Source organism: Wyeomyia smithii, chromosome 2 (genome assembly GCF_029784165.1).
Source record: "Wyeomyia smithii strain HCP4-BCI-WySm-NY-G18 chromosome 2, ASM2978416v1, whole genome shotgun sequence".
In the NCBI taxonomy this organism is placed as follows: Eukaryota; Metazoa; Arthropoda; class Insecta; order Diptera; family Culicidae; genus Wyeomyia; species Wyeomyia smithii.
Window position 1 is genome coordinate 267,387,496 of NC_073695.1, and position 22,129 is coordinate 267,409,624.

A 22,129-nucleotide genomic window follows, 5' to 3' on the forward strand; every position below is an offset into this window, starting at 1 on the left:
TTAAAAAGTACGGAAAGCATTTGTGTTTAGGACACCGCGCATTATTTGGAAACATAAAAATAGAAAAAGTAGGAGGGTGGTATTCAAGACACGACCGCATGACGTTGACTACCGTATTCTTAAAAAAAAAAAATATTCCATTGAAGCAAATAGTAGAGGGAATTGCAACGCTTCTTTTACAAAACTTCTGTAACAAAATTTCGTGGCTCCAAAAGGTACCAGTTTCCGATTATTCTCGTCCAGAATTCCAGCCATTTTAGTATTTTGCAGTAGCCATTTATTACTAACAGCCACCAGCATAACGGGTGAAACCGGCACGAAATGACCGGTACTATTTTTTTAAGAATACGGTAGTCAATGTCATGCGGTCGTGTCTTGAATGCCACCTTCCTACTTTTGCAAGGTTTTTTCCGCTAGCAGCATCATTTGGTAAAACAGAAAATTCAATTTGCCGCTTCTGTAACAAAATTTAGAGGCACCAAAAGGTGCCAGTTACCGATTATAGTTTCCTGGTTAGTCCGTCCAGAATTCCAGCCATTTAAGTGTTTTGCAGTAGCCATTTATTACTAAAGCCACCAGCATTACGGGTGAAACCGGCACGAGATGACCGGTACTATATTGTATTTCCTCCTTTCAGCTGCTATCACCTAGCGTCCGCATGTCACTGGTGCGGTTTTGGAATCAGAATGATGGGGCGCCGGCCGCTGTCGTAAAATTAACACCAACAAAAAGATGCATATTTGCAAGGTTTTTTCCGCTAGCAGCAGCATTTTGTAATAAAACAGAAAATTCAATTAGCCGCTTCTGTAACAAAATTTCGAGGCACCAAAAGGGGCCAGGTGCCGAATATATCCATGTTTTTGGTCAGTCCGTTTAGAATTCTTTCAAGATAGCGTCCGTATGTAGCCGGTACGGTTTAGTAATGAAACTGATGGGGTGAAATGTTCGAACGGTACGTTTTATACCAAGGCTTCGTCAGATAAATTAAAAGAGGGATGGGCTACGCAAATTATGAAATGGAAGAGACAAATGTTTCTTGAAAGCTGCGCCGGCCGCTGTCACAATATTAACACCAACACAAACATGCATTTTTGCAAGGTTTTTTCCGCTAGCAGCATCATTTGGTAAAACAGAAAATTCAATTTGCCGCTTCTGTAACAAAATTTAGAGGCACCAAAAGGTGCCAGTTACCGATTATAGTTTCCTGGTTAGTCCGTCCAGAATTCCAGCCATTTAAGTGTTTTGCAGTAGCCATTTATTACTAAAGCCACCAGCATTACGGGTGAAACCGGCACGAGATGACCGGTACTATATTGTATTTCCTCCTTTCAGCTGCTATCACCTAGCGTCCGCATGTCACTGGTGCGGTTTTGGAATCAGAATGATGGGGCGCCGGCCGCTGTCGTAAAATTAACACCAACAAAAAGATGCATATTTGCAAGGTTTTTTCCGCTAGCAGCAGCATTTTGTAATAAAACAGAAAATTCAATTAGCCGCTTCTGTAACAAAATTTCGAGGCACCAAAAGGGGCCAGGTGCCGAATATATCCATGTTTTTGGTCAGTCCGTTTAGAATTCTTTCAAGATAGCGTCCGTATGTAGCCGGTACGGTTTAGTAATGAAACTGATGGGGTGAAATGTTCGAACGGTACGTTTTATACCAAGGCTTCGTCAGATAAATTAAAAGAGGGATGGGCTACGCAAATTATGAAATGGAAGAGACAAATGTTTCTTGAAAGCTGCGCCGGCCGCTGTCACAATATTAACACCAACACAAACATGCATTTTTGCAAGGTTTTTTCCGCTAGCAGCATCATTTGGTAAAACAGAAAATTCAATTTGCCGCTTCTGTAACAAAATTTAGAGGCACCAAAAGGTGCCAGTTACCGATTATAGTTTCCTGGTTAGTCCGTCCAGAATTCCAGCCATTTAAGTGTTTTGCAGTAGCCATTTACTACTAAAGCCACCAGCATTACGGGTGAAACCGGCACGAGATGACCGGTACTATATTGTATTTCCTCCTTTCAGCTGCTATCACCTAGCGTCCGCATGTCACTGGTGCGGTTTTGGAATCAGAATGATGGGGCGCCGGCCGCTGTCGTAAAATTAACACCAACAAAAAGATGCATATTTGCAAGGTTTTTTTCCGCTAGCAGCAGCATTTTGTAATAAAACAGAAAATTCAATTAGCCGCTTCTGTAACAAAATTTCGAGGCACCAAAAGGGGCCAGGTGCCGAATATATCCATGTTTTTGGTCAGTCCGTTTAGAATTCTTTCAAGATAGCGTCCGTATGTAGCCGGTACGGTTTAGTAATGAAACTGATGGGGTGAAATGTTCGAACGGTACGTTTTATACCAAGGCTTCGTCAGATAAATTAAAAGAGGGATGGGCTACGCAAATTATGAAATGGAAGAGACAAATGTTTCTTGAAAGCTGCGCCGGCCGCTGTCACAATATTAACACCAACACAAACATGCATTTTTGCAAGGTTTTTTCCGCTAGCAGCATCATTTGGTAAAACAGAAAATTCAATTTGCCGCTTCTGTAACAAAATTTAGAGGCACCAAAAGGTGCCAGTTACCGATTATAGTTTCCTGGTTAGTCCGTCCAGAATTCCAGCCATTTAAGTGTTTTGCAGTAGCCATTTATTACTAAAGCCACCAGCATTACGGGTGAAACCGGCACGAGATGACCGGTACTATATTGTATTTCCTCCTTTCAGCTGCTATCACCTAGCGTCCGCATGTCACTGGTGCGGTTTTGGAATCAGAATGATGGGGCGCCGGCCGCTGTCGTAAAACTAACACCAACAAAAAGATGCATATTTGCAAGGTTTTTTCCGCTAGCAGCAGCATTTTGTAATAAAACAGAAAATTCAATTAGCCGCTTCTGTAACAAAATTTCGAGGCACCAAAAGGGGCCAGGTGCCGAATATATCCATGTTTTTGGTCAGTCCGTTTAGAATTCTTTCAAGATAGCGTCCGTATGTAGCCGGTACGGTTTAGTAATGAAACTGATGGGGTGAAATGTTCGAACGGTACGTTTTATACCAAGGCTTCGTCAGATAAATTAAAAGAGGGATGGGCTACGCAAATTATGAAATGGAAGAGACAAATGTTTCTTGAAAGCTGCGCCGGCCGCTGTCATAATATTAACACCAACACAAACATGCATTTTTGCAAGGTTTTTTCCGCTAGCAGCATCATTTGGTAAAACAGAAAATTCAATTTGCCGCTTCTGTAACAAAATTTAGAGGCACCAAAAGGTGCCAGTTACCGATTATAGTTTCCTGGTTAGTCCGTCCAGAATTCCAGCCATTTAAGTGTTTTGCAGTAGCCATTTATTACTAAAGCCACCAGCATTACGGGTGAAACCGGCACGAGATGACCGGTACTATATTGTATTTCCTCCTTTCAGCTGCTATCACCTAGCGTCCGCATGTCACTGGTGCGGTTTTGGAATCAGAATGATGGGGCGCCGGCCGCTGTCGTAAAATTAACGCCAACAAAAAGATGCATATTTGCAAGGTTTTTTCCGCTAGCAGCAGCATAAACATCGGAAACAGAAAGTGACAACAACAATAACAACAAAGTCAGATCGATTGTATCCGTTAGTGTCGACTGTGCTTGGGAAGAGAGGTAGTGATTGGCTGCGCGGTATGATTTAGACAATCGATATTAATTACCAATTTTTCAATAGTGTATCTCAAACAATAGTTTGTTTTTGTTACATAAATTTAACCGTAAAAGAATTTCTGATCGATTTATGCCAAAACCTCGAAAACCTGATTATAGATGACTGCAAAATAAGCGCTCAAAACCTGACCACTTTTCTCTGGTTTTCCCTGGTTGAATTACTAGATTTTTAAATTCAGGGGCCTAACTTCGATATAGACGTTAGTCAACGTCAAAAAATTATTTTTTTCCGAAAAAATGTTTTGTCACTAGTGTATGTAGATGCCGAGGTGTTTTTTTTTTGAACAAAATTAGCAACATTCCTCGACGTCTGTCTCTGAACTGACATTTTCTTTTCAGAATTCAACCATTGGAAAAACGTCAATAAATGTTGCTGATTTTGTTGAAACAAAAAAAAAACCTTGGCATCTGCATACACTAGTAACATAACAATTTTTTTCGGAAAAAAATAATTTTTTTCTATCCTTATGTTTCCAAGTAATGTACGGTACCGTAAATATTGAAGTTTTTCCTACTTTTTAATACAAAATCAAAAATCGTTTCGCACATCTTTGTAGAAAAAACATGAAAAAACGCAGAAAAACCAAGACAAAACTATGTTTTTTTCACCCACGCCCAAGTCTTTAAGAGACTGCAAGAAACTAGTGAAACCACCTGGGGAAGCTAGTACTAATCACCATCTTTCGAGTGAAGACTGTTGTTTTTGCAGCTTTTAGAGAAATTTCATTTTGAAAAAGTGCATTTTTTTATCTAAAATTTCCTAAGCCCTATGAAAAAGTTGAAAATTTGCCCAAGGTATGTATGATGAGTATGATTTTTAATTATGAAGAAATATCTAGAACATCATAGGCCTCCAAAATCACACCAGAAAAAGTTATTTAGTATTTTTAGATTTTTAGAAATTTTGTGTCTTCAGTAAAGTTTTTCTACATAAAATTGTCTACAACTTTGCTGATGACTTCGTTTTGATTTGATAAGTAAATAAAAAATAAATTTTTATCCCACTTCCAGGTGAATTAGCGACTCAATACCTTCAATGCTCTATAACGGCACCGGCCATGTCTTTGCAATCTGGTGGAAAAAGGGAAGAGATGTGAGCGTGATCTTTACTGTTGGTGACCGTGTTTAACTCTGCATCTCCACAAAGATCACAGGAAGCAAATTTTGTTGTTAGTAGGGAAGGGTAACGTTGGCCTTTGGTAAGTGATGTGAGCGATAAGAACAGTCCCTCCACAGTTATGGGTCACAGCTACAATTATGGGTCACTTTCACACAAATACGTCTATTCTCACGAAACTGAACAATTTTCATTAGCAGTGGTGTTTTTTGTAACTCACTTGTAAGTTCATTCATGCGATTAAAATGATTTAAAGTTGAAAATGTCACTCAAAATTATAATTCTGCTCGGTGCAATAAGTGAAGTGATACATAATTGTAGTAATGTTACATCTTGCGGTACACAATTGTGGGTCAGTCCATATTTTGGCTATTTTTTTTACTTTTACATGATTATGCGATGATTAAATAACTTATTATCATGCTTTTGTAACAATAAAATTACTTGCGTTATGTTTTCGATGATTTTATAGTCTGAATGATTTTGAATGCCAAAAGTGACCTTTGGCTATGTAAGCGATATTTTTTTCCCAACCGATTTACACGCATCAACTGCAGTGAAACTAATTGTTGATCGAAAGTACACATCAGAACACAGAAATAGATAGTAAAACATTCGTAGTTGATAATTTTTCCGATTTTATATCCATTTTTGAACATTTAGACAACACGTTGACTGACCCATAACTGTAGAGGGACTGTACATTATATATTGCGATTCTATTGGTGCGAAAGCGACGCGTTCCAGAAGTATACAAATGTTCGTGAGAAAGCAAACGGGGATTCGAACCAAGCCTGAGAATGAATTCACGCTTCTAACTAAGATTCGAATTTACGGTCATCTGCTTATCAAAGCGGACGCTGTAACCTTGTGGCTACCAGCTTCCATTCTGCTATAATTGATTGAAAATTGAACCAAAAAAAAAAGGAAAAGAAAAAAAAAGAAAACCTGATTAGAGTAATTTTATGCGCTTTGTTTATATTTATATTTTATATCTTAGTAAATTCGGCCATTGGGTGTCAAAAAGGAAGTAAGCATGCGTTTATTCTTAGGCTCCCCCACTACTTACCTCAGACTCTGGCTCAAAGCAAAAAATTAAAGCAGATTAAAATGAAACAAATAATTTCAAGAACCGCAACTATGGTAAAAATAACAAGAGAAATTATAAAAAGGAAGAGAGCGTTCCCATGCCAAATGATCTGAAAAGTCGCAAAAACTCTTAGACTCAGGAGATTTTCTAAAAAGATTGTAACTCAGAAATCTTCGACTGTACAGAAAAACTGTTTGAGAGAGAGAGAGATAGAGTATAGAGAACAAATGCACCTTGTTTAAGAATATACACGCCAAAAAAAAATCTTTTCAGTACGGAAGTTACTAAAAGAACACTAAATTTTTATTTACAAAAAAGAAAAGTTGAATTTTTTCCTAAATTAAACAAAAAATGATAAGTCGGTCGCGAAATATTTTTAGTCCATCATTTTCCGATTTTGACAGTTTTTACCAGACAAAAACAACTACAAGCATTTTTTTTTCGTTTTCTTAATGCTAAACAACTCGTTATCATAGTTTTAACGAAGAAAAATACTATATAGATGAATGAATTTTCCCAAACAGCCGGTTATTAAGATAAAAAAATATTGTTGAAAGTCTCCTTCCGACACTCCCTTCGAACAAAGGGCTTCGAAGAAAATCTGTTTCCGCAAATTTGCATACCATTGGCCGTTTCATCTCGAAGCTTCAATGTCTACGTACTTTTCATGTGGGTTATGCACAAACAGTTCATAATTCAACTCTCCTAGAATGTTTGGTACCTACCGGTTTGTCCACCGGGCTTGTTGTTGCAACCTACCACACCGAGATTATTTTTCACAGACTCCGGGGTACGGCGTTTGTGTGTCCTCTCGTTTCGGCTTTGCTTTCCGAAACATGTGAGTAAACAGTGCCACAGTTGCAGCCGCCGCGCCATATGCTAGGGACCACAACAGAGAAAAGATGAAAAAATACGACAAAATAGGAGAAAAAGTTGAGTTGTGTGATGTACTGCAGTTCGTTGTACGCTGACTGGCACTGACTGGCCTGATTTCACACTAGAGAAACGATACATCCAAATGAAATGCAAAACAAAAAACTTCTAGGGGAAAAGACAACTTTCCGCTTAAAACAGAAACAGTGTCTAATCATTCTGTAAAATTTTAATGTTGGTGATAGTTGATGAACCACAAACCGATTTCGTCTTTTTACGCAGACTAACTCAAAAAAATCCCTAAGCGATTCAAAAAAAAAAACTCTACGTGTTATGAGCCGGAAAAAAACTCATGCACCCTATTTAGAATACAGCCATAGATCATAAATTTCGGCAACGCAATGCACTCTTTCTCTCGGAGGATGCACAGCACACCCACTTCACTTTCGCTCCCCGGCGGCGGTGTGTTCTCCTCCTATATAGCATCATCTTCGCTACGGGTGTGCTCTTGACGGGTTCTGTCCCCGGGTTGGTTGCCGGATGCTGGATGCCTGGTTCTGTTGGCTGCGGTGTCTGGTCTGATGGTGGCTGCTTTTGATTGCATGCTTGCGTCGAACAAATTGCTCTTGATGTTGTGTGTTTATGATATGATGAGGAAATTTCAATATTATGAATATGAGTGCTTCATCGCATGAGGCATGCATATTGAGTTCAACCAAGTGGCGAGACAATTTATAAACACACAAACTCGACGTAGGTCGACCGGCAGGCAGGCAGGCAAACGGGTAGACCGGCTGCAGTGTTGTCATTGGAATTGAATTCCATCTAAAGAAGTTAGTTCACAATTGAAGGACAAAGCCGATGCTCATTAAACATTGCATCATCGACCCTCAAATGTCGTACGTAGCTTGGTAAATAGTAGAATTGAGTCGGGCGATAATTAGGATTCTATGAGTGGAATTGAAGATTATGAATGAATTGAATCAGTGCTATCGATATTTCATTTGGAACTGCGGGGTGAATGCTGGAAGGTGATTGAAAATTTCGAATCCTAATCTTCTAATATGATTAGTGAACCGCATAACAATCCCATCACCCTAACGCTATTTTTACTATCTTGGATATTACCGAAACGATTTCAAGAGACTGTCATTAAGATAATGGGGGCTGTTTATTCTAAAGACTATGCTCTGTTGTTTTGAATTTACCGTCCAATAAGACAGTGTGTTGGAGAAATGGTATCAAAGAATGCAAATTTAAAATTGCTTACTTTTGTTCCAATCAAGGTTGTCATTATCCTAGATAAGTCTAGAGTTTGCTACGGATTCTGACTACGTGTCAGACAACTTCAAATTGTTGAGATATTTGACAATGAGGAAGGTTTTTGGCGGATTTTTATAGTCGCGTAGAATTAGTATAGCATACCATAGCCTTTTGTATTGTACACATCGGAGTATAAGTAATTAAAGTAAAAATAATAAAAATAAAAACAAGTACATAATCTGTTGTCATAAGATAGAAACTTGAGACTGATTATTAGATTATTAGATACCTTGATACTTCACTCGACACTTCAGGTTTTAGTTTAGTCTTGGAGGAACGATATTTTGGTATCATTTTTTGTCTATGTAAACCATATTAGAATCAAAATGAGGTATTGTATCGTCGAGTTACCCATATCTGGTTATTATGTTATTACGATATTCTCTTCTGCTCGGGTAGGAATGTTAGTTCAACATCTGCTCAAGAAGGTGCAAAAAATCCATACTACCTTTATAAATGTTACAGAACTAAGGATTTTGTGTAAGTAGGAAAGGTAATATCCAAAGCATTTCTATTCTGAGAGTGATGTAATTCAAAGGAATTTATATATAAATATTTAGGCATTAAAAAAACTTCTCTCGACTCACACATTAATCGCGAATAGCATGAAAATCTCTTGTTCAAGCTTTGCGCATATTTTTGTCAATCAATCGCACACAAATTTAAATCTTCGCTAGTGAACGGCGGTGGTGCTGCGATCGTATCTAATTGGATATGCGGGAGAGATATGCGGAAAGAAAGTTGTGAGCCAAATGAACATGTTAAAATCCGAGCCAACGAACAAGAAAGGTAATACATTGAGAGGTATTGCAGTCAAGTACAATAAAGGATATATTTGTTTTCACACGTTTTTCGTGTTCTATTGCTTAACAGTGATTTGAGAATACTCCAAAATTGACTTATCAGTGATTTTTAATTGGTGGTTCACAAACCGTCTGCATGGTAAACACCTAAATTAATCCACCTAGCGGTCAGACTTAGCCTTTCTCATTCAAACTTGTTATTTGTAAAAATAGATTTACATGAATGCTTAAATTCAATAAAGGTACATTCCCTCTTTGGGTTCTAAAATATTGATGTTGTAATTGGAGTATAAAATATGAAATTTGACGTAATGTTAGTGCTTAAAAAATAGCGAAATAAAAGAAATGACTCTTAATTCCGAACAATTTAATCACGAGCGATAGCGGGAACGTTCAAATAGTGCGATACCACATTTAAATGATGTTAAGGTCATATATATTGATCAATGCGGGTATAGTTTTAAATAGTCTTTGAATTTTTTTTCTTTCCAAAGCTTTTGAACCACATATCAAATTGTTATGAAGTTTGTTATTTGTAAGTTTGAGAGATGACTAATTTGTATGACACTAGTTATGTTCAAATAAGTCGTGTAATACTTGAGATAATAGAATTTCGTTGTTTCAACAATCTTATACATCACGGTTGCTTAAGTTCGATTACAATCAAATGAAGAGGGAAAGTATAGGGCAGCCAAATTCATCAGTTAACCCTTAACTAGCCCGTTCATTCGATATCAATATTGTTCAAATCGGTTGTGTAGTTTCTAAGATAATAAAGTTTCGTGATTTTTACATTTCGATACATTACAGACGAAGTTACAGTCCAATTACAGTAAAATTCAATAGGGTGTTATGAGGCAGCTAGAGATATCGGGATTTCACATTTTTAACCATAACAGGCAAAGTAATAATCCGTTTGCAAAAAAAATCATTAGGGTCTTATGGGGCAACAAGACCTAAACACATGTTCAATTTTCATATCATTCAAAAGTTAGGGGTTTTTTAGGTAGCCCGTTCATTTGAAACCAATTTTGTTCAAATCGGTTGTGTAGTTTCTGAGATATTGATGTTTCGTGATTTTTACATATTGATACATAACCTCTATACTAGAAATCAAATTACAATAAAATTCAATAGGATCTTATAGGGCAACGAGACCTTTCATTTGAAATTAATTTCATTGAAATCGGTTCAGCCATCTCTGAGAAAATCGAGTGAGATTGGGAGAGCGTTACACACACACACATACACACATGCAGAAAATGCTCAGCTCGTCGAACTGAGTCGAGTGGTATACGACATTCCGCCCTTTTGAGAACTTATACACTTTTAGTTTTTGCAGTGATTGCTATACCTTCCTAGGAGAGAGGCAAAAAGTGAAATGATAGAAATGACTTTTAATTTCAACAATCCCGAGCAAGGCCGCAAACATTGAAATAATACAATATCAAATTTAAATGATGTTGAGGCCACATATTTTGATCGTAGCTATAGTTTTAAACAGTCTGCGGGTTACGTTTCTTTCTATAACTTTCAAAACACATTATGAAATTCATTGTTTTAGGGTTTAAAAGCCCATTAATTTGAATTCAACTATGTTCATAGTTTCTGAGATATAAGAGCGATTTTCACATTCTGACGCAGCGCCAAAACTAAAAGTTTGATTACAATGAAATTCAATAGCAACTTAAGCGGCAAATAGACCCTTCATTTGACACCAAGATAGAAATAATCGGTCAGACCATCTCTGAGAAATATGAGTGCGAAAAAAAGGTGCACATACACACATACACACCCACACACGAACATATACACCTATACATGCATATATGCAGAAAATGCTCGATTAGTCGAACTGAGTTGAGTAGTATATGACATTCGGCCATTTCAATCATTTTTCTACCTTTTAATTAGCCAGTGATCGTTAGGAGAAAGTCAATATGTTTACTTTCGTTATGTGATTTCACTTTTTTATGAACAACGGACAAAGTTACAATCCGATTGCAATGAAATTCAATAGCAACCTATAACTAGACCTTTCATTTGACACTAATTTTGTGAAAATCGGTTCAGCCATCTCTGAGAAAAATGAGTGAGTTTAAACAACCTCAGGATAACTTTTCTTTACATAACTTTTGAACCATATGTTCAATCATAACGAAATTTAAAAGTTAAGGGTTCTGGAGACAGCCCGATCATTTGAAACCAGTTTTATTGAAATCGGTTATGTGGTTTCTGAGATATTGATGTTTCGTGATTTTTACATTTTGATACATAACCTCTAAACTAAAAATCCGATTACAATGAAATTCAATAGCAACCTATAGCGCAACTAGACCTTTCATTTGCAAATAATTTTATGAAAATCGGTCCAGCCATCTCTAAGAAAAGTGAGTGAGAAAAAAAAGTTGCACATACATACACACACATACACACATACATACATACATACAGAAAATGCTCAGTTCGTCGAAAGAAGTCTAGTGGTATATGACATTCGGCCATTGGGACCACTTTTATACCTTCGGTTTTTCCAGTGATTGCTTTACCTTTCTAGGAGAAAGGCAAAAAATAATGATCAATTCTGGTGAAAGTATATAAAATTAAACATAAATATAAAATTTAAAACTTCCACGGTTTTTGTGATGCTCTTTATTATTTCCCAGGACTTCCACCGTCACCATCAGTTATACGAGTCGAATGAAAAAGTTAGTCAACATTGCGCTTTCAGAAGAGATCTGGCACCTCTGTCATGTGAAACCTAGTTGCCCAATTGGCGGTTTTTTTCATCGCTTTTCTTTGTTAGGGAATTAGAACTACGTTGTCCATTGATGTGAACTTTTGTAATATATTCCGGTCAATTGCTATACGTGTCCGCTTACAAAATACAATGACCACTATTGTTGAGTGATCAGGTACCTGCACCGACACGCTCCCAGTCAGGTGAAATATGGTTTATGAAGCCAATCACCTTCCCAGGATTCAAAGCCAAATCTTTTTGGGCTGTAAACAGCCACTGCCAAGAAACCTTGATCTGCGTTTAAATAATGCACCACAACTGCACAGCAGATGTTCCGATGTCTCGCTTTCCATATTACAAAAGCGACAGATATCTCCCTGAACCCGGCCAATGTTCTTTAAATGATATCTACTCGGACAGTGCCCCGTTACTAGGCCGACGTATGTTAGATCCTTGTTTTGCAACTTCGTCTGCCTTTTCATTCCCACCAATGCCACAATGTCCTGGAACCCAATACAAATTTACTAAGTTTGTTTGACATAGCTGTCGCAATGTGAGAATACATTCCCAGACAATCTTGGATGTACATTTATAAGCATCAAGTGCTTTCAGTGCTGCTTGACTGTCAGAGAAAATACAAATATTTGCATGTTTGTATTTCCTAGTCAGACACACATTCGCACATTCAAGGATTGCAAAAATCTCTGCTTGAAACACTGTTGGCCAGTGTCCAATTGCCACAGAAACATTAATTCCAGGGCCGACGATTCCTGCACCAATTTTGGTACCTATTTTTGAGCCATCTGTGAAAAATATCGTTGAACCGGGACGGACATCAGGAACTCCGACTTTCCAGTCTGTACGCGACGTTACGCATAGGGAATATCATGATTGTCCTGAGGTGCCATCCAGTCTCCATTCATACTCATCACTGGCCCTCTTTTAAAAAGGTTAAGTATAGTCAGGTGACCCACAAGATCACCTGACAAGATAGTTTTTGTTCTTTTGAGCCTCAAGGCACTCTTTTCTGCTTCTAGTTGCACGTATTCGTACAACAGCAGCAGATGAAGAATTGCATCAAGAGCTTTTGACGGGGTTTCATTGCTCCTGTTATAGCAATGCACGCAAGTCGTTGAACTTGATCTAGCTTTGTTCTAGCGGTGGACTTTTTGGCGGGGGTTTTTGGCCACCACACTAACGCAGCGTAGATCAGTTTTGGACGTATAATTGATGTGAATATCCACATCACCATTTTCGGTCTAAAGCCCCATTTTCTCCCAACGGTTTTGGAGCACAACCAAAATGCACTGATTTCTCTTTTTGCAAGCATGGTATGAATCCAGTTAACAATACTCGTGTGAAACCCTTTGTTTCTCATTGCACAAGACATTGAAGAATAGGACGCATTATCAAAAGCACCTTCAATATCCAAGAAAGAGTACAGAAAGAGTACAGTTTAGCTGAAAGTGACCAGTGTATGAAGCGCTGTATAGTGGATTTTCCAGTTTGATAGGCAAACTGAAACTTTGAAAGCGGTTTTGTTTGCATGTAAGATGCATAAATGAAATCATTCAGCACTTTTTCCATTGTCTTCAACAAAACCGAAGAAAGACTAATGGGTCTGAATGATTTAGGATGCGTCTTATCACGCTTCCCAGCTTTAGGTGTGAAGATTACTCTTACTACCCTCCATTTTGATGGAATATGATTAAACCTTAAACTGGCCTTGAATATCTCAATGAGAGAAGGAATTAGTATTGCTTCACCTTTTTGAAGCAATGCTGGAAATATTCCATCTACACTTGCAGACTTGAAAGGCTCAAAGGATCTCATAGCACTTTCCACCCTGGTTCTCGTAAAAATTTCATCTGCCACATCTGATACAGTACTTTCCGTTCTAGTAGACCCAGAGCTAGTCTGCGTAGAACAAATTTCAACTAGATCAGATATGGCTGAATCCGTCTTTACAATAGAACCGGGAAAATGCGTTTCCATCATTAGATTTAAGGTATCACGAGGACCACTAGCATAGATTCCGTCGTGACGCTTTAGATTGCCAAGCTCAACGGTATGATCTTTGGCAAGAGTCTTTTGTAACCTGGAAAAAACTGGAGTCCTTTCCATAGATTCACACATTTGAACCCAAGACCTCTTTCTAGATTTCCGGATTTCATTGCTATATTTAGTTAAGGCTCTTCTATATTGAGCCCAATCTGAAGTACGTTTTGCTTTATTAAAAAGTTTCCGACTATTTTTTCGAAGACTTTCTAGCTTATCTCTCTGTCTCTCTCTCTCTGAGTATCTCTACTAATTAGTTAATAGTTTTATCACGGCTTGTTCGACTAACTCCAATACAAACAAAAGACTTTCCTTTTTTCCTTTTTTCTTTTCATCCCCGTAGGACCGTAGTGGTCGGGGTTTGTCCGTAAGGCCTATAGATCTTCAAGCGATTATGCCGGACGGATTGGTCTATGGTGAACCGTTCAAGCCCCGGGCTGAAATCAGCTATCATAATCTGCTCGTCAATCTGAGATAGGCAGTTTGAGACGGTCATTTGGTCTACGTTGTTTGTCATGTCGTATTTTTGTGTTTGTTTGGGTTGAATTTAGGGTTATTGAGTGTTCAATTGTCAGTGGGCAGATAGATATATGTGATCAATAAATTACAGTGGCGTCGGGTCCACCTGTGCAACATGTGCACTGCACAGATACCCCCTATTCCCTAATATCCAAGCATATGCAATTATCGAAATATTATAACCTACAAAAACAAGTAAGCACACTAGTGAAACCCCTCAATTTGAAGCATCAAACACTTTGGTTTGATTTTCTTATTTCATTTAAGGAAAAAGAACTCGAATAAATGTTTGGTGCACATGTGACGATATCAGCCACGCGACACCTCTGATAAATTTAAATGTTATTATCTTCGTTTACCTTTCGTGTGTATTATCTTACGTTGAGTTTGGCCTAGCTTCTTCGCCGTAGAAAACATCTTCGGTGTCGCTTAGACCATTGAGCTCATAAGAAACCAGTGAAATACCTATGCTGTCGCCATCAGATTCGCTATCACTCAGCGCATAATCCGATTCCTGTATATGGTTGTATAACTCCTTTGTCACTTATATCTCTTCAACGATAGGACAGTTTTTTACTCCTGTATTTAGTATTTAGTCACCAAGACTCTGTTATATACCCTATTATGAAAGGGAGAGGATTATAAGTTGAAAAAAAAACAGAAAAAGATAAACGAATAATACAAAAAATAAAAAGAATAAAAATAAATAAATATAAATTGTTATTAGTTCAACGATGCAGGCTTCTGGTAAGTTGGAATGTTGTTAGGGTTTACATGCTCTCATTCATCCCCGTGTAACTGGGTATGAGGCCTATAAAGAGACAAAAACATAAACAACAATCGCTTCTCTACCAGACCTTATCCGAACAAACCAAAGTGCAGTATCTTTGTGATATTGTTTCCCATAAAGTCCTGAGTCAAAAGCCATCATTTATTTTATAATTTATAGCATTTAATTTTTTAATTTTACAATTCACGACTCAAGAACCCTGTTTTTGATGTTTAGAGTGACATAGCTGTTGTTCCCGGTAAATTTGAAGTTTTGCTCACGAAGATACTGTTGGTATGACTCAATTGGCTTTTGGTCTGCAACATCACAACTAAGTAACACTCGTGTGCATCTTTCATTGATTTGTAAAAATGCAGACAAGCCCTGGGACCTAGAATGTAATCAAGCATCCTCAAGGTTTTACTTTTGCCCAGGGAACTCCAATACAAACAAAAGACTTTGAAAATAAAATGATACATGCTTCGAACGATTCGCCGAGAAGGGATTTTATACTATTCCAGGCAGCAGAAGAAATCAAACTTTTAGCAATTTTTCCGGTCATTAAGCAAAATACTCGTGAAAATTTCGATTTTACTACCACTACCACTACAGCACCATCATCATTACGCGGAAAACAACCTTTATCACTAGAACCCTACGTAGAGGTAGAACGACCACAGCGCTTAGTTGGCCTTGTTGCCAGTACTTTCTCCAATTTAATCGACGCGTCAAGTTATGCTAAAAGTCTTGCTGCAACTGTTGATTTCAAGCATTAGAATTCCAACCGATTTTTTTCTTTGTTAAGAATACCACAATTACCAGAGCCCGGTTCCAAAAATCGTAAAAAATCATGCTGCTTGAAGTACGATAAATGATCAATTTTTAAAGTGAACCAGTTTCAAAGTAGATTTGAGTTATGATAAAAATTTTAGGTAAACACGATAACTAGAAATATCTTTACTTGAAATTTAAAAACTAAATTTGATTCTTGGAAACAAAATCGAGGGAGAATTCATATAATTGTTTTGCGTAAACTCATAGAACTATAACAAGAAAACCTGAAATTAAAATTTTACAAAAAACTCGTAGATCTCAGAAACTGGAAGAGATAGAAATTTCGTGTATTCTACAAAATTTCATAAAATTTTTTAATCTACAACTTTGTCGAAAACCGCAGCGTTCAAGCGTGTAAGAGAAAAAAAGCTGGCATCGCTGCGCCATCTTTGCGGAAAAATCGCAAACTAATCTAAGCATCCGAATGGAGGCCCTAACTTTACCAAGAAACTTAGTACAGGGCAGCGAAAAAATTTTCAAAATCAAATTCCCTGATTTTCCCTGAAATATTACATAAATTTGCCTAATATTTTTCAGCACTCAGCACAAAAAAGAGCAACGTTGTTGAACGCAACTCTTAAATCTCATTGGAAAAAGTATTCGATCAGATGTGAAACCGAACGGTAGCGGTCCCGAATCAGCCTTCTATGATAAAAAATCAGTTTTTGTACTTTTCAGGCTCTAGAAGCCGTTTAAAAAAATCGCATGTCGGTCAATAAATCTTTCCTGATTATTTTCCAGTTTACCCTGATGTTTCCAAAATTTCCTTGATCGAAAAATCAAATCCCTGACATTCCCTGATATTCCAGGTGTTTCCAGGTTTTCGCCACCCTGTTATAGAAGATCGGAAACCGTTTGGTACCATGAAAGCGATAATAATTTCGTTCTGCTAAATTTAATTTCTGGCTCAGTGTCCAATATACAGTAGCTTCTGCCTTTGTATAGATAGATAACGGCGCCGGCTACACCTTGCGATCGGTTATCGAAAGAAAGGAAAGAAGTGTAACAATCGTTGTTGCCAGAGATGAAATTTACCCCTGCATCTCCAACGACTGTGAGTGACGGAAAGGAAGAGGTACATACTTGTCACCATGGTATAAATGACAAATTTTCAAACTCTAGCCCTTTCCTTTATACTTACAGTTTTTTTATGACATTCGAGAGCGTTTCTCTACAACAGTAGTTGTATTTGCAAAATAAAGGCAGCCTACAAATAGTTTTGCGTTTACAACGCTGCCGTCCCGTTCCCCATACACGAATGTTTTTTATTACCTTTCACTTTATTTCCATGTCGACGATGCACAGAGGAGTACCTAGAACAAAAAGCTGGCTAAAATAAGAAAAAAATTTTTTGTCGCTTTTTGGTGCCGCTATATTTTTTCCTGCAGCTTAAATAAATGCTCCACAAAATGCCATCACTCGATGAACGTTAAACGGTATTATCATATGCTGGGAGCGCTGTAAACATTGACAATTTTTTTTGGAAATCGAACCATTTATAGTAACGAGTTGTGCCAGGCATCAAAAAAATGACAATTGATCAATATTTTGCAACAAATGAGTTCTTCATGTTCAATGCTAATAAACCGGTTGATAGAAATTCCGAAATTTCAAAATTATAGTTACTCTTAAAAAGTTTTAGAAATTAATGATTTTTACGTATTTTCGAGCATTTTCAATATTAAAAAAGTTATCAAATCTCGCGGAATCCGATCATATGATCATCGGAGGAATGGAAGTTCATAACATCACGAACACATCCTCGCAAATATCTCATCCGGTAACGTCCGGATTGGCATTTGCGACCCGTTTGAAAATTGTTGTTTATGACGAATTTTGACGCTAAGTGTTCACGCGTACACGGGAAATTTAAAAAAAACCTGATGGGTACCCTGATGGGTGCCTGCCTCACGCTTAAAACAGTGTTTCAGCTCAACAAAGATGAAATGAGATTAGTTTAGTGAATGAATTTCAACTAATTCAAGTTAACTTAAAAAATAACTTGATGCACAGAATCAATAATCCAGGTAAAAAACACTCGGTACAAAAGGCTTTTTCCAACCTACGTAGGTTCCACGAGGCATCATAAAATTTGTGAGCATCAAATTGATAGGTCTAAATGAAGATATTTTACTACATCATTTTTTTGGTAAATTCTTCAATTTGTTTCGCTGCCCTTTTTGCGAAAACAAATCATTCGAGCGTATTACTTCATCTGCTCAGTAACATTAATGAAGACACATAGGCTATGTAAATGCAAACATTAAGTTGTTTGTGTGATATTTAGAGTTACTTTTTGATATAATACTCGAACCAGCCACTTCCACTTCTCACTTGAATATTTCCCAAAATATTGCTAAATAGCAGCGAAAATAATTTTGGCCAGGTTTTCACTCGAGTTACTCCTCTGTGCGATGGTATGTATAGATGTATAGAACATCCGGTATGCGATACACACATCTTTCAGTACACAGCCGCTATATTTGCTTTTTTTGCACGAAGGCTATCGGTAAAACGCTGAGCAGTTTGTATTTTACTACTTACTCGTTTCATTTTAGGATGTTCTGTTGCCAATACGTCCCCAATGTGATTACCCGACTGCCAACGCGGGTAACTATCGACACATGGCAATAGAAAAAGTATTTTGAGAATACAGTAAAAAGGCTGTACTCTTGGAATGCCTGCCATTACTTTTCTTTATCTAGTCTCGTTAGTAACTCTTGCCAAGTATCGGCAACTATAATATTTTCTGACCCATTCAACTGTGTGTCGCCTTGACTTTTTTTGAAATTCAGCGCGGGGCAAGGATTAAAGTTGGGAAGAGAGAGCTTTTCTTTGCCAGATCATTAGTTTCCGTGTAAATTTAAAAGCGAAAACAAACTTGACGGGGACATCACCCCATGCTATGGCGAGATAAAAATTCGTTCCGAGAAGCTGACCAAAATCTATCTTTACGTTTGTTTGGTCGTCCATGAGCAAGTATCCTTTGTACTTCGTCAAAACTAGGGTTTGCAACCCCGGGAACGATTTCCCGGAAATATTTATTCTCGGGATCCCGGGAATCCCGAGCTCCTTGAAAAATTTTCCGAACAATATTGAGCATGAGCATGAGCATGATTGACCGCCCGCGGTTGCTACTCCGTTATTGCCAGATTAGCTGTAATTACACAAAGAACCAACAGATGATGTCTGGGACCAACATGCATCCTCAATGTGTAAAAACAGGTGACCTAAATCTTTATATTAGGCAATACCAGCGCCGGCCGCATCCGAATGCAGGTCAAAGAAGGAGTTTGTATAGGAATATGTTGACGTGATACTCGCTTTATTGGAAGCCGAGAACACCTCTGCACTTCCACGAGAAATCACTGGGATGTTGGATAAAGGGGAAGGTATACAGCAGGGTTCGTTTTGGTAAACGATGCGCTAATGTCGGGTTCTTCAGAACAAGTGCCGCGTCTACAAGTTTATTACATCCGCCACGATATTCATAATGTGATTCGAACTTATTTAGTTTGACAATGTAACACCGCAACAATAAAACGTACGCGAGGATACAGGATTTTTTACTAAACCGAGACAACTTGAAATTACCGTATATCTCCTCGTAAGGTGATACTCTTTATACCTAAAACTATTGCGCGTTGTTGATCCATCTGTAGATAATACGACCTCATGGAAGGTACCGACGCGGGGGTTGAAATGATATTTATCGACTGAACGAAATCGACTTCGATTTCCGATGTAATAATTTAGATGCAACGCGCGAGCAGTCTCCGACTTAACGTTGATGAAGATGAGAAAGATATGATGAAATATCTGGGTTCACTTCGCGAAATCACCACACGCCGGAAGTCCATATATCAGCAAAACTCGCCCGGGCTGAATACGCGTTTACACCGAAGCGTTACGAACAACCGCTTTAATCCCCCCGGCCGACACATACGCGCACAACTCGGCGTTTACGTCGATTATCTCTTAACAATGTACGCCTAATACGCCTAATAAATATGAAAATTGGCAATGTTCCATGCATTCAAAGCCTCAACAATTTAATAAAAGCAAATAAACATATAAGCCTGAATATATTTTTAAATTTATTGACAAAGTGCCGAACTAGTCATAAATATAACAAATTATGTAAAACAACTGGTCAAAAGCTAAAACAATCAAAAAATCAAAGCATATGATCCCTGAGAAACACATACTCCAAACTCCACAAACCACACTAACACTTTGTGGACAAAAATAAAACTTGTTACTGAAACCCTGCGGAAAAAAATACCGCGCACACAATTTCAACGATGAAATCAAAATCACTCTGTATCTGTTTTCTCACATAAAGTAAAACTAGAAACAAGCATCAAAATATCACTTTACAATACAGACAAGACAAAACGTATACTTAGCTTTCATCTCTTCATTTTCTAGTTGTTTTCATCGTTTTTGGACTTTTCTTTAAATGGAAGTACAGTGGCAACATGCTTGTATGCCTTCACACACTCGTTTAATCCATACAACATTTCATTCGTTGAAAAGAGATAGCACATAAACACTGTAAACGGCGATGCATGGTTTTGATCTTATTGGCAAATTTTCACTTCAAGTTTAATTAGATACAAGCCAAATATAATTTGCACTATGCCAATGAATAAATCCCTAATGAGCATTCAATCACTATAAAACTATGTGGAGCAGCTGCTCGAAAAACACTCTCCTTATTGTATGTAATAACACCACACACTCCACACTTTCAAACCGTCGCCAAGACAGCGATAGAAAAAAAAACAAGAAAAAATAAACACTTTGGTGAATCTAAAAAGCAACGCAATAATATTCAATTTTCACAATTAAATTCACTTTTTTTTTACTTTTTTGTGGAACTTCACACTTTTCGCACTCAGCACATTTCAATAGAACACCTGTATATATGTTTAACAATTCTTTAGGTGTAAAATTACCGAAAATCACCAAACAATGTGATGATTTCAAAGCAGGAACCAGCTGGCCAATCTTGATCACGGCCTCGCACAACCATCCGCGAACTTTTCCAAGAAAAAACAATTTTAAATTTAGAAAATAAACTCACTCCGCGATAACATCTATAACGAACATGCACTAAATTTAACTAACTAACTAAGCACTAACTAAATTAAACAATTTTTCTTCCGATATAACATGCGAGCGAAAAATTTTTGCGTCCGATTTCGGTCATGGCTTGCTTCGACCTTTCTGAAAAATTTTCCGAACAATATTGCAATAAAATTAAATATCGTATCAAAACACAATTATTACGTAGGCATTCAAAGCTCTGAAACCTGCCTGTCAAACACTCAGCTTTATCTTCAACAAACTAAATGTATTGGACTCTTCAGTTTCTAATGAAATGTAGCAAAAGCGGTGATTTAGAAGTTTTCTAGAAATCAGACACCAGCGGTGATCAGCGATCTTAGGCAAAGTTTTACAGAAGGGAATTACATTATTTGGGCTTGACGAAAAATTGTCAGCGGATCTAAGGCCAATCGCATAATAACCCTGAATCCTTCTCTTCTGCTAACATTTGCTACAAAAAATCGATCATGAATTTCTGGAGTAAACTTGAATAAGTTTTGTTTTTCAATCCGTTTTTCATGCGAATTGATGATGAAATTGTAAACGATTGTTTGATACCTTTTATTAACAAACTTTATTTGAAATCTCATTTTTGCTAAGATTTTTTTTTCATTCCCGGTTCCCGGGAACAGTGCGGTAAAATTTCCTACTCAATCGAAAATGTAGAATGAAAATGAACAGTATAATCACTCTATTTCTAATGAAACAGTTATCAATCGTATCATATTGGTGAACATTTCATTTGAGTAACTGCAGTTCAATTTCCTTTGAATAGCTGCACGTATTCAATTGCAAATGAGTTACTATGGTGTGTCGCGAAATATTGTAAACAATAAATCACTATCGAAACCAAGAATGAATGCAATGTTTTCAGCCTAAGTACATTGGTCCTGACGACTCTGTTGATATGGGTTTGGTTTTTGCTTGCGAAAGTGGAGGAAGGAAATATTTTTGCTTTTGTTTTCACACATGAATTGACAATTGCATATGAGAATTCGCGTGAGTGCGACATTTTATTCTCTCTCGTTATGCGCGACGAAATGAGAAACGTCGAACGTTTCAAAAAGTAGTCATCGGTGCAGTTTATACGTTCTACTGTTGACCATTGTGAAAACTGATGGATCTGGCGGTTGTTTATAGTCGAGGGAGATTGCAGATTGATAAATACGCTCGAAATTTGAACATGCTGCTCCTG

At 37.6% G+C, this 22,129-nt stretch overlaps 1 protein-coding gene across 2 annotated transcripts in view; it reads left to right on the top strand.

Moving 5' to 3' along the window:
- Positions 1 to 22,129, top strand: part of LOC129720986 (roundabout homolog 2-like) — a 58,722-nt gene that overhangs the window by 18,584 nt on the left and 18,009 nt on the right. The window contains exon 2 of one of the 2 annotated variants that reach the window (XM_055672988.1): positions 4,708 to 4,895. The exons of the other annotated variant lie outside the window; for it this stretch is intronic. The gene's annotated coding sequence lies outside the window, so the exon portion shown is untranslated. The remainder of the gene's footprint in view (positions 1 to 4,707; positions 4,896 to 22,129) is intronic. 2 annotated transcript variants of the gene reach the window in all.